This window comes from Camellia sinensis, chromosome 3 (assembly GCF_055761805.1).
Source record: "Camellia sinensis isolate YWXY chromosome 3, ASM5576180v1, whole genome shotgun sequence".
Classification (NCBI taxonomy): Eukaryota; Viridiplantae; Streptophyta; class Magnoliopsida; order Ericales; family Theaceae; genus Camellia; species Camellia sinensis.
In genome coordinates, this window is record NC_138963.1 from 22,337,199 (window position 1) to 22,351,344 (window position 14,146).

Consider the following 14,146-nt stretch of genomic DNA (forward strand, 5'->3'; position numbering starts at 1 on the left):
TGGAGTGATGTTGGCCAGAAAGATCCTCAGACAGGGCTACTACTGGTCAACCATGGAGGAGGATTGTATTAGCTTTGTTCGGCGATGCCACAAATGTCAAATCCATGCGAATCGCATGAACATCCCGCCGTCAAAACTGTACAACATGACTTCGCCATGGCCTTTTTCAGTCTGGGGAATTGATGTGATCGGAGCTGTTACCCCGAAGGGGTCAAACGGGCATGAGTTTATCCTGGTAGCGATAGATTATTTTACAAAGTGGGTCGAGGCCCAATCATACGCGGTGTTGAAGGCGTCGCACGTCGCAAAGTTCATCAGGAACAATATCATCTGTCGCTACGGGGTGCCAAACGAGATAATTTCAGATAATGGTTCCCACTTCAAGAAAGAAGTGATAGACTTGTTGGAGAAATACAATGTGGCTTTTCACAAGTCATCTACATACAGGCCGCAGACCAATGGAGCGGTTGAAGCCGCCAACAAGAATATCAAGCATATACTGCAGAAGATGGTGGAAACCTATCGAGATTGGCCAGACAAGCTGCCGTTTGCTCTGTGGGGCTATAGGACTTCAATCAGAACTTCTACTGGAGCAACTCCATATTCATTAGTCTATGGAATGGAGGCTGTTCTACCCATTGAGATTGAGGTTCCGTCGTTACGAGTATTGGCTGAATGCCAGATAGCCGAAGCAGATTGGCAGCAAAGCAGATTCGAAGAACTCATGCTCTTTGATGAAAGAAGACTGAAAGCACTGTACCACATCCAAGGCTATCAACGCAGAATCGCCCGGGCTTTCAACAAGAAAGTTAAGTCCAGGAATCTGAAAGAAGGAGATTTGGTGCTCAAAGACAACCGAGCTCCCATCCACGACCCAAGGGGCAAGTTCAAACCCAATTGGACTGGTCCTTACATCATCAAAGCTATCTGGTCAGGTGGGGCTGTGGTTCTGATGGATCTAGATGGCTTGGAGTTCTCACAACCGATCAATATGGACAAGTTGAAGAAATACTATCCTTGAGAGGCTCGCTAGGCCGAAAACCCGAAAGGGCGACCTAGGCAAAATTCAGAGCACAAAAAATTTAGAAAATATAAAAACTGAGCTCGCAAGGTTGAAAACCCGCAAAGGGCGGCCTTGGCAAAAGTTAGAGCGCAAAAGGAGAGTGAAAATACTCGAGCGAACCTGAGCCTGAACTACGTAAGGCTTGATTCCCATCTTTGGGATACGTAGGCAACTTCATCTTGAAGTTCAGCCATAAACTTTTCCCGATCAACTCTGTCCATTTTGATCATCTCAATCATCTTTACCCATCAGCATTTATCGTGGTCTCCGGTACAGTGCTGTTCAAACTAGGGGCAACTTTCCGTTGCCACGACGGTGCAAAGTTACTCAGACTAGGGGCAACTTTCCGTTGCTGTGAAGTGCCGCATTGTTCTTCAGACTAGGGGCAACTTTCCAGTTGCAGGAATCTGGGGTTGTGCATCTCAGTGACAGATTTCCGGTGTGTCCAATTCTGATCCACATCGAAAATAGTTTTGAAAAGTTTTAATGAAAGTTGACTTTGTTCAAATCCATCTTTTTACGACTAAGACCATTTTTAGACCAAAAGTGGAAAATTTTCAGTACCATAACTTTCAATTTCATTGATTTCAAAATAGAATTCTCTTGCTCTTGCATTACAATCGAGATTACTTATTTTAGTACATTCATAAAGAAAACTTGAAAATGCTAAATAAGCAATAAATTTGAGGCATAGTTGAATCAAGTATCTCTGCGTCCCCTCCCAGAGCTGGATGGAGCGTCTGATGCCAAGCTAGGCCCGACCTGTGCCTCTTCATTAAGCCAATCTACGCACTCATCAGACAAAGTACAACTGAAAGTGGAAGCAGGGGCCAGGAGCTCTCTAGTCCTCCATGCCGTGGCATATCGGGCAAGGTGTGCACCCCGGATCGGGAAAGCGGCTGGGTACTCAATCCCCTCCGGTGGACAGGTCTGATCATGGCCAAACTGACGCAGAAACCGGAATGGAAAATAGAATACGCAGTGGGTTAGACCAATCAGTTGGATCCCGATCAACCGAGACATACTGAAGCTCATTGCCGGGAGGTTGAGCCAAGGACAACGCCAGGCAATGCCGTCTGCGGACAAATTGCACATCCAATCGAACCACCACCTTTCATCAAGAGCATTGACTAGGCGCTGCCGAAAGAAGTAGCCTCGAGCTGAATAGGCCGGGCAAGAGTCCACAACCTGCAATTTATCCATTAACCATACCTAGGGGAGGGATGGAAAATGAGAGAATAAAGAATAGAGAGATGTATGATGAGAGAAAAGTAAGACAAGGGTTTTGAGAGAAAAATCGAGCCTGAGGGACGAGTGATGTGAGCAAATATATGTGAGGTCGGGTGGGAAACATTACCTGCAGTAGCAGTGGACTCCCGGCAAACCTAGTCGCCTCCCGGCGATAGACAGAATCTAAACCCATCAATGTCTCGGCCAAGGTCATGGCAATACAGCTCTTTCCTTCTCTCAAACCTTGGGCGACTTCAATCAGGCGAATGCTGGCCCCGCCAAAGCCCGAGGAAAGCAGAAAGTGAGACAATAAACATAAGCAGAGGGCGTGTTGCCGGAAACCCTGCCAATAATGGTTACTGCGGTCACCAGCGTCGGAAAAACGATGGATCAAGCCGAGGATGTCCAGCTCCCCACTACAAATCAGAGATCGAGCGTCATGCGCTGTGAGCCCACACATCCGCCCTAAAGCCTGGGCGTGACCAAAACGGAACTGGGGCAGGATCACTTCAGAGCATTCAGACTCCATCAAAACCTGAAAATCTTCGACAGTGGGACACATCTCTTGGCCGCCAAAGCTAAAAACATGCGTCACTGGATTCCAGAACCTTGCCGCGGCATGTAGAAAAGGGAGATGTAACGGAGTACGGCTCAGCGTGAATAGTGCATTCAAGCCGAAACCCCGGAAATTCAGCTTTTCCGAGCCATCTAGAGAAGAGATCCAAGATATGATATTTTCCGCGAGAAATGCCTCCATCTTTGTCTAAAACTAAGATGAAATGAATGTTCCCGAAGTTGAGGCTTTTATAGAAGGAAAAACACTATTCACGGGGACACGTGTCAAAAATCTGGCGGCTGCAGGACTGAATGGCCGGCCAGCTACTTTTTCTGGCTGGCCAGCTATTTACTTTCTGCAGAAATGGCTGGCCAGCCATTTACTTTTGCAAAAATGGCCGGCCAGCTCCCAGGGGTGGCTAGCAATGCTGCAATGTGTCTCCTCGGCCCTGTTTTACCCTTCGAGGGAGAGTTCCAAACATTTCCATGCAACGAGGAAGTCAAAGGCCTCCATCCCTCTTCATTTCGGACGCGTTCCGATGCCGAGATCGTCAGAAGTACACTTTGTTGTTGCTGAGTTTTGTTTTATCGAGTTGTTGTTTTTGCTTATCGAGTTGTTCGTCGAGCGGACGTGTTTTGTGTTTTTGAGTCATTGCTCTCTGTTTAAGCAATTTTGTTAAAAGTCTTGTTTATTTGCGTTGTTGCATTTTGCTTATCGAGTTGTAAACTTTCTAAGGTCCTGTTATATCTTAGTAAGTTGAGTTGTTTAGTTTGTTGCGTCGGTTCACTACCTGACTTGGTGCTTACACAATGCGCATTACCATTCAATTTCATTTTTGTGCAAAATAAATTGATGCGATACGATGCTAAAAATACAAACATATTTTCAAAAGCTATTTCATTTCATCATACTTTACAACAAACAAAGGTACAAGTTTTACAAAAAATAAAACTGCCTAACAATGTGCAAAGTGTTACAAACTACTAGCAAAAAGAAAAATAAAGCAGGAAATAACAACATCAAAGTCCTCGGGGGCGGGAACGAGAAGCATGCCTCGTCCTCTTTTGCGGGACGACCTCCACACCATCATCTGAGTCGGAGCCGTCATCCTCGGGGTCCTCCTCACCCTCGCCTCTATTCCCCGAGCCAAAACCGGAGCCTCCCTCCTCAACAGATGTCTCGAACTGACGGTCGGTAGCCTCCTCCTCCTCCTCATCAGACTCCACCTCCACAACATGAGCCCTGCGTCTGCGGTCAGGCCCTCCTCGAGCTCCTCGGAAAGGCCTAGATGGCCCGGATCCTCTGGAAGGCCGAGATGGCCCAGCTCCCCAATGAGGCCCGGATGGCCTAGTCTGCGGCTGGCCGGACCATGAAGGCATCTGAAAACAAAAAGTTCAATCCAAATGCATCAGTTCAAGTATATACATCAGATGCAAATACAAGCAGAGGCTACATGAAGTGAGTGCATGTAAGTACAGTGTATAAGTGGGGTGTGTGTCAGATGTGCTCTACACAAATAGTCTATCGATGCAGTAGAAATCAGCATGTCATCAGAAGTATGATAAATGCTAGAAAACTGAAGGGTACCTGGATGCCCGCGACAGACAACTGTGCCTCCCTCCGCAGGACCATGCCCTCGAGTGTGGCCACCAGTCCAACCACCTCCTCCATGTATCCTCGCGATGGCTGCAAAAACGAGCTCATAATCATCAGTAAACAGAAAAGTGTCTAAACATCTGAACGATGAATGAAAACAAGTGGAGCATACCGGCGGTGAGTCCGGATCAATGGCGTATCGATCACTGGACATCGGAGGCTCTAATGGAATCAGAGTCGGAGAGCTAACCCCATACTGCCATGCCATCAACTCAATCGGCATATCTGGCCATCCGACATGAGGATGAATCGACGGAGTCGGAGGAAACGGTCTACTCCCACCTCTAGATGCGCCAGCCCTGCTAAAAGAAGGGACGTCTGTAGCTCGAGCCCGAGCCTGATCCGAAGATGACGTACCGGCAGGCCTCATCATCGGGATACGAGCTTCCGTCAATGGGGGCATCAAGTATATGTGACGGTAGGTGGCGTAGTCCCCCTCCGCAACATATAGCAAAGCATCGCTGCCCAGCATGGCGCCGACTACCTCTGAGTAAGAGAGCCCGTCAGCGGTCCGCATACTAGCTGGAGGTACTGCGGGAACATCCTGAGAAAGATACCCCCGTACCTGGCGCAGAAAGCGCTCCCCCAGGAACCAGACCCTGCCAACCGGCCCTTCGAGCAGGACCCTATACTGAGAGATGCCTGATGCTCCGGTATACTGAAGTCGGAGATCATCACCCAGGGGCGCCCAAGGCTGCCATGTAATCTGCGGATGACAAATGCATAAACCGATCAGAAATCAAGAATATACAGAGCAAATCAACGATGAAAACGAAAAGAACTGAAAGTTCTGGAGTACCTCTGAGTGTCGCACCGTGTCGAAATACTGTCGCAGGCGAAGGAGGGTCTCTCGAGGCCTCGCCCGGTGCGGGCCCTCAAATATCAATGAATATGGAGTCACGGGAATCCCTACCACCTCCAGCTCTTGGGCTAATGATGGGAAGTATACATAAACCCATAGCTGAGAAAAGCAGTGCAAAATGTAAGTACGAAATGCTGAGAGCGAAATACAGACTGTAAAAGTGCGCTGTGGGTGCAATGTACAAGTAATGAGAAGCAGAAATGTAAATCAGGGGGACAGAAAAGTACCTCCCAAGCTCTCCAGTAGCCGCCAAGTAAGTCGCCCCGCCCGCGGGAGGTCGCGCTCATGTAAAAGTAGAGGGTAGCCAGGCCAGCGCCACCCCAATCATATCTACTGACCTGTGATAGGTCAACCAGAGCGCTCAACAGGTATAGCCCAATGGTGTTCCCTCTGTCGGCGAACAGGGTAGTCCCGAAGAGGAACATCAGGAAGCCACGAGCATACTGCTCTGTCTCCTCGGGAGTCTCGGGCACCATCTCTGCCCGCCGAAAATGGGAAGAGAACCAAGTGTATCGGACTCTCCCTGAAACCCTATCAACGGGTGGGCAAGCCCCCAACAAATACATCCAGGCGGCCTCCCACTCGCCCATATCTTCGTCGTAAGGAATGGACCAACCTCCGACGTCTAAACCGGTCAATACAGCGAAATCAAAAGGGGTCATAGTCATGTCCCCGGTAGCAGAGAAATGGAAGGAATTGGTGGTGTCCCACCATCTCTCTACCAGAGCTGCCATCAAGGTCCTCCTGGCAGGACAACGTGACAACCCGGTACAGAAGGGTCCAAATCCTGCCAGATCCACTAAGTCTCTGACGCCCTCCGGGAGCTCAGCATACCAATCTCGCGCCATGGTGGAACCATATCCTCGCACACTGCGGGAACCACCCTGCATTCAGAATGAATATATGTGTCAATGATGAAATAAATGAGCTGTGTGCCAATGAGATGAAATGGGCTGTGTGCCAATAAGATGAAGGGGATTGTGTACCAATGAAGTAAAATAAGCTACATACAAATTCTATCTACCTGGGCTGCGTGTTCAGAAAATTTGAATTTTGGGCTGCGTGTTCAACTTTCAGTTAATTTGTGGGCTGCGTGTTCACTATCTACCTGGGCTGCGTGTTCAGAAAATTTGAATTTTGGGCTGCGTGTTCAATTTTCAGTTAATTTGTGGGCTGCGTGTTCACTATCTACCTGGGCTGCGTGTTCAGAAAATTTGAATTTTGGGCTGCGTGTTCAACTTTCAGTTAATTTGTGGGCTGCGTGTTCACTATCTACCTGGGCTGCGTGTTCAGAAAATTTGAAATTTGGGCTGCGTGTTCAACTTTCAGTTAACTTGTGGGCTGCGTGTTCACTATCTATCTGGGCTGTGTGTTCAGAAAATGTAAAGTGTGGGCTGTGTGTTCACTTTCGAATTCGGGCTGTGTATTCGACAAATCAGTGTTTGAACCGTGTGTTCTAATGTGGGCTGTGTGTTCGCAATTAATTAATGAGCCGAGTGTTCAGAAATTCAAGTGTTGAAACTACATGTTCAAAATGTAAGCAAAGTACTATGTCATAAGCTAAACTACATATTCAAGCATGGCAAAGGTGCGAAATGTGAAATACAGAAGATAAGGTAAATACCTCTCGGGCCTCGTGAGAGAGATGCTGCTCCGGCTCTCTGAGAAGCAGATCCGCGGGTGCTCTCTCGTCGAAGCTGGTAAAATGACGGAAGACGGCACGCGGGAGGACGTGAGCTGCCGAACGGTACCTCTCAGGGATAAAAGGTCGGGTCCTCGGAGGTAGAGTCGTGGGATCGAAATCATCTCCGGCACCCGGAAAACCTCCACCATGAGAAGAAGTACCCGCCATTTTCAGGAATCTGCAAAAGGGGAGCAAAAATGAGCAAAATGGGCCAAAATTGAAAAAAGTCAACAAAAGTCAACTCTCGGGAAATAAAAAGTCAACAAAAGTCAACTCCCGAGAAAATATTCCAAACATTAAGATGAACTTACCTCAAGTGGTGAAAATGCAAAAAGAAGCTCCGAAGCCGGAATTTAATCGCTCCAAAGTGTTTAAAACTAAGTGTTTTTGCGAAAACAATTTGCGCGGGGCGTTGGAAAACGCGCGTGAAACTCAAATCTGGAGAGAAAAGTGTTGAAAGAGGCAAGGAATGAAGTGAGGTTCGGCTGCCATTTATAGGCCTCAAGCCTTGGGTGAAGAGGCATGCAAAAAGGAGGGAAAAAGACCAAAATGCCCTTGGGAAAAGGGCATGGCCGGCCGGCCTCTAATTCTAGCTGGCCAGCCATCTGCTTTCTGCAGAAATGGCCGGCCATCCATCTACTTTAATGGAAACCGGTTGGCCACCTCCCCTTGGGAAGATAAACGGTCGGCCATCATCCCCACATGCTCACCTAGCTCTCTGCAAATTTTGAGGAAGATCGGAGTTCCCGGGACCTGAAAAGGTTCAAGAAAAGTACACTTCCGGTCGCGAAATTGCTCCGTCGGGACTTCGGTTTCAAGTTCTGACATGTGTCTCATCTTCATTCATCGAAATCAAAGTGTATCCTTTTTGAATGAGTGGTAACATTTCAAAGAAGCGGATCGGAGGCCGCAATTGAGTTACCTTCGCCGAAACACGCTTTTCCGTACTTGTGGTTTCATGGCAAATGAACACCCGGATTCATGCTCGTTTTGTACTATCGTGCACATTATCTTGCATTCTCATGGGCATACTCACATTGTACATTTCTTGTTATTGGCATACCTCCGTGTTTGAGCATGCGTTGTCACGCATGTTCCATTCTTTCGCATTGCGATGCATTCACTCACCGGCACTGCGTGTGTCGAATTTTCGAAATCACATTGAATCCATGTTGTTAGCATGTTGTGTTTGTTGCAATTTCTCTCTTTTGCAAGCACGATATTGTATGTACGGTTCAATTGAGGCTGGTGCGACCAGACGAATCGCGCAGGTATCGTATCTTCTCCGTGTGAGACGTGGCGGGGATTGAATAATCCTCCGCATTCTTAACTGCATGAAATGTAGTTGTTGCTTTGCATTCTTGCTTAAAACTGTTGCATTTATTTGCGAATACTTGCTTCATTACAGCTTGCTGCATTTGCATGATCATTGGGTTACCTTCGGCTTCTTGCATATCATTTGCATTTTGCCCCCTGCCTGCGGGCATGCCTGCGGGCGCATCTCTGTTTATCCTGTATGTTTGTCTAAGTCTTCGGCCTTGTCAAAAATGGGTCGTCTCTGGGCTTTGACATTCACTCCCGTCACTTGTGACTTCCGAGTTCTGTCAAAGAGGGGCAACTGTAGACACCCCATTTTTGACCGACCTTAAGACTCAGACGTCACCGATTGAGGGCTTGGTGATATTGCATAATGTGCTCGTTCAGAAGTCTCAGAGTCGCGGCCGTGAGCCCTGCCTCCGGACTTCCGAACCCTTTTCTGTGCCTTGTCTCGGTTTGCGAGCCAGACTCGGTTTTCTCTGTTTCTTTTCCCGAGGGAAGGGAGAGGTCCCGTAGATCGTCTCTCAAATGTCCGTAGGCTACATTTGGTGGCCGTAGGCCATTTTGCCCATTTCGGAGTCCGGTTCCCGGTTTTCGGAGCCGTCAGGCCATGTGCCTCGGTTCGGGACCGCTTAACCATCTCCTATTGCTCTGATTTTTGGCATACATCTTATTTCATCCCTTTTGAGGGACACTGGGGGCTAAGAAACCCACTTCGAGGTCGAATACCATTTTCGGTGCTTAACAGCCCATTTTCGGGACCCCGAACTGCGTGTTTTGGCCCCGGAACGTCCGTTTTGCAACGGTTTTCGTTCATTTTTGGCAGGTACCTCTGTTTTATCACAGGGAAGGTCACTGAAGGGTGAGAGGCCAGCAATTGTTGCAGCAACCAGTTATCTCTCTTCCGGAGCCTCCCGGCGCCCGTTTTTCGCACTTCCGGGCTAATGTTGAATACCTTGGAGCTAGTGTTGCCAACTTTCAACCACATATCTGTGATCTACACATCTGAGAGGCCCCTAAAAGTTCATGGCCGGCCATTAAGGTCACCTGACCCTTTTGACCCCTTTCTTCCGGGCTAATGTTGAACCCCTTGGACCTTTTTTCTTGAACTTTGAACCACATATCTGTGATCTACACATCTGAGAGGCCCCTAAAAGTTCATGGCCGGCCAGTAAGTCAACTTGACCCTTTTGACCCCCTCTTTCCGAGCCATTGTTGAACCCCTTGGGCTCACTTTCTTGGAATTTCAACTACATGGTTGTGTTGTACACACATAGGGGTACCTCTCCAATATCTGGCCGGCCAGAAAAGCTCCTTGACCCTTTTGACCCCTAGCCGGCCGGCTAGGGGGTGTGGCCGGCCGGCCACCTCCAGCAAAAGTGAGAGGCCGGCCGTGTTCCTCGCACTGTGCACTTTCCAGCTGTTAGGCAATATCCCCCAGATATTTTCTGTATCCGGGGGATATTTTGAGGGGGAGTTTTCCTCTCCATCTCCCCCACCTTTTACACCCCCTTTTGGCCCTTTTAACCAGCTGATGGCCTCCTCTACAAGGGTTAGAAAAATTATCCTTCAAAGCTCCATAGCCATCTCCATCTTCTTCTCTCTCAATTCTCCAAAAAACCCTAACCCCCTAACCATCATTCCTTCTACACCACCAAGCTCTACCACCACCATCTCATTTCCAGCAACAAGGGAGGATTCTTGAAGGCTAAAGAAGCTGCAAATCAACCCAAGAAGCAACAAAAGCTTGGATCTTCAAGGGTAAGTTACACTTTGATCTTTTTGACCCTTTTCTTTGATCTATTTCTAAGCCTCATTTCTTTTTGGTTTCAAGCTTCGGCCCTAACTGAAAAGGACCATATTTTGAGCTCATCTTCACTTCTCATTAAGGGCTCAACCATGTTTGAGCCCTCCATAATACACTTGCTTCATTGATCATCTTGTATGTCATGATTTTGCATGCTATCTTTGGCCCATGAGCAATCTGTTTTTGAGCATGTTATAAACTGATATAAGGCTTATTTTGAGCCCCTCTTCAACATTGGAGAAGGGCTCAACCTTGTTTGGTATTTCCATATGTCACTTGTAGTTATATCCCCTATTTGGCCCTATTTTTGCATAAATTAGTAGCCCTCTTTGCTTCTGTTTTTGGACCTTGGTTCGAACTAAAAGTCGTCTTATTTTGGCCTATACTTCATGTTTCATTCACAATTTGTTTCTGTTTGGTGATTATTTTATATACTTCATGTTATAGCACCTTTTGAGCCTCGTTTTGCATCACATTTTTAGCATGTTTGTATACTGATTTGAGGTCTGCCATATACTGTAAATGTTCATATTTTTGGTCCATATTCAGTATTGTAGAAGGAAATTTTTCAGTTTGAGTTTTTCTTATACCACTTACCTCATTACCCCTCTTTTGGCCCCTATTCTTGCATGCTATTTTTCCCTTACTTATACTTGCTATTTGGCCATGTTTATAACTGTGAAAGTACATATTTTGGGACTTTATAGCTTCTGTCTCTGCATTGCATGTCCATATTGTACATGTTTGGCATAGCTATAGGCCATTTCGAGTGCCTAATGTCGCATTTCGGGACATTTCCTTGCATTTCATGTCATTTCGCTTTATTTTCGGGGCTGTTTTCCCCCATATTTTAATGCTGAAATTCCATTAGTATGCTTACTTGTCATTTCCATATCATTTCATCACATTTTATCATTGCCTCGGTTTGCGTGCCAGTGTGCACGCATTTCGAGGCACCTCATTTTCTGCCATCGGCATCCGATGTGAGTGTGGCTGAGGCTCTCTCATGTTAGTATAAGTCCACTTGTCATTTCCATATCATTTCATCACATTTTATCATTGCCTCGGTTTGCGTGCCAGTGTGCACGCATTTCGAGGTACCTCATTTTCTGCCATCGGCATCCGATGTGAGTGTGGCTGAGGCTCTCTCATGTTAGTATAAGTCCACTTGTCATTTCCATATCATTTCATCACATTTTATCATTGCCTCGGTTTGCGTGCCAGTGTGCACGCATTTCAAGGCACCTCATTTTCTTCCATCGGCATCCGATGTGAGTGTGGCTGAGGCTCTCTCATGTTAGTATAAGTCCACTCGTCATTTCCATATCATTTCATCACATTTCGAGGCACCTCATTTTCTGCCATCGGCATCCGATGTGAGTGTGGCTGAGGCTCTCTCATGTTAGTATAAGTCCACTCGTCATTTCCATATCATTTCATCACATTTTATCATTGCCTCGGTTTGCGTGCCAATGTGCACGCATTTCGAGGCACCTCATTTTCTGCCATCGGCATCTTATGTGAGTGTGGCTGAGGTTCACTCATGTTGGTATAAGTCCATATCATGTTTCCGTATCATTTCATCACATCATATCATTGCCTCGGTTTGCGTGCCTGCGTGCACGTACTTCGAGACACATATCATTGCCTCGGTTTGCGTGCCCGCGTACACGTACTTCGAGACACATATCATTGCCTCGGTTTGCGTGCCCGCGTGCACGTACTTCGAGACACATATCATTGCCTCAGTTTGCGTGCCCGCGTGCACGTACTTCGAGACCCATATCATTGCCTCGGTTTGCGTGCCCGCGTGTACGTACTTCGAGACCCATATCATTGCCTCGGTTTGCGTGCCCGCGTGCACGTACTTCGAGACACATATCATCGCCTCAGTTTGCGTGCCCGTGTTCACGCACTCCGAGGCATCTCATTTTTATTGCATTCTGCCATTTTATCGGTTTGCGTGCCTGCATGCACGTATTTCGAGGCATGTCATTTCCATAGCATTGAGTATGTTAGGATTGTATCTTAGTTGCATTTCATGCATATCATGCATATTGCATCGTGTCCGGAATAAGAGTTTGCCCGGGCACGGAAAACGAGGTACATTTCGTACTCCGAGTGACGGAATGTGCCTCAATTCCCCAGTCGCCGATACTCCGGATTATCCATGATGGAGCTAGGTTTTAGCTGTAGTTTCATGTGCATTCATCCTATATTGAGTTGTGCATTTCGACTCCTCGGCCATCATGCCTCGGTACGCGTGATTGGTGGCACGAGGATCGAGACATGCATATATTTGTGCAAATACATTGCTATGCCCCTTTTCTGCTCTCTGTTGCAGCAAAACGAGGAATCAACAACTTTTTGGAACTTGGCACGCATTTCAAGAATAGGTGTAAACAGAGGCTAATCGGGGCATTCTGGTGGATTTCCGCGCAAGACAATCCGGACATGCATCATCCATCAGAAGCAAGGCAGTCCCTGGCTTGCACGCCAGTTTATTTGCTTTCTAGTTGATTCATTAATTAATTAGAATTCTGTAATATTTTGGACTGTAATATTCTTTTATTTTCGGGACTGTAATATTTGGACTGTATTATTTATTCGGACCCTCCGAGTGAGGGCACAATTGTAATAAGTGTACGTGAGTGTGTTGTATGTCTTCCAACCCCACGTCTTTCTCCCTTTTATTTATCTGCTTATGATGGTTAGATTAGGGCATGTTTAAATTAGCATACAGTATGACAGCATGTTTGCATCATTCATCTGTATTGCATGCACCGGGCTTGGCGCATCATACTAACTGCATTGTACTTTCAATTCCAAATTGAATACATGTTAGCTGTAGCATTCCATATGCCATGTTTAGAATAGCCAAGCCTGCTATAGTTGCATTTTGCATGTGTTACATTAGGCATTTCTGTATACTTAGGGTCATGCATGATTTCTAATACAGTTTTTGTTTTGGCTTGGAGTACTCGGTAAGTTCTATGCTTTAGCATCCTTGCATGCGTGTGAGTGAATGCCATGAATAGCATGCTTACCATGAGGCTATGTGCTTATGTGATATAACTGCCCGAATGCCTGTGGGTGAAGGTTAGGTTATCTGAATTGGAATAGATCATCAAATGTTTCAAGCCTACCTGCGGGTAGCAAAACCTCTTTCAAAAATAAACATGAAATGTTTCGTTCCAATTCAGACGATCCGGTCTATATTTGTATGCTGTGCGCATCACATAGTAACCTAGGCTAATAACCGGAATAAGAACTCACAATGTTTTCAAAAATTGATATCATGGTTAGTAGAGGCCGGTCTATGACCGGGCGAGCGGGGGTGCTCACGAAGTGACCTTCCCCAATCGTACCCAAGTTCCCGAGCCGAGGCAACTTTGGTGATGACGGACACGTGGCCTTTTGGCACCGAGTCAGGGTTTCCTAAATTTCCCAAAATAAAATATTTAGGTGGCGACTCTGTATCTAGCAAAGCAGTCCATGTTTGGCACTTCTTTCAAAAAATCTGTTTTCTAAAAACGATTTGCCGGATTTGGACTCTTTGGTTCAGACTTAGAACCGTGACTGAAAAAAGTCGAGTCCGAGCTGTAGCGAGGTCCCCCCCCCGCGGGACTTGTTACAGTTTCTGGCGACTCTGCTGGGGATTTAGAGAACTTGACTCGAACTCATGATATCTGTTTTTGGCTACACTTGTGTGTTTCTTTGCATTGCATTTGCATTGGTGCGCCTAGGACACCGTGTTTGCCATCTGCTATTCCTGAACGGTTTGCCGGAGGCTTGTCTTGTCAAGGCATGACCATAAGGCTGACCGGTTGTGGGCTCTGCCAGTATGGGAACACAAACCCCGGTTTTACCGGGGCACCCTCTTTGACCATTCGACCTAGTGCATATTCGGATCCATAGTGACCATTCCAAATTAGGACAGGTTGCTTACCCGTTTATAGGTTATTTTGAAA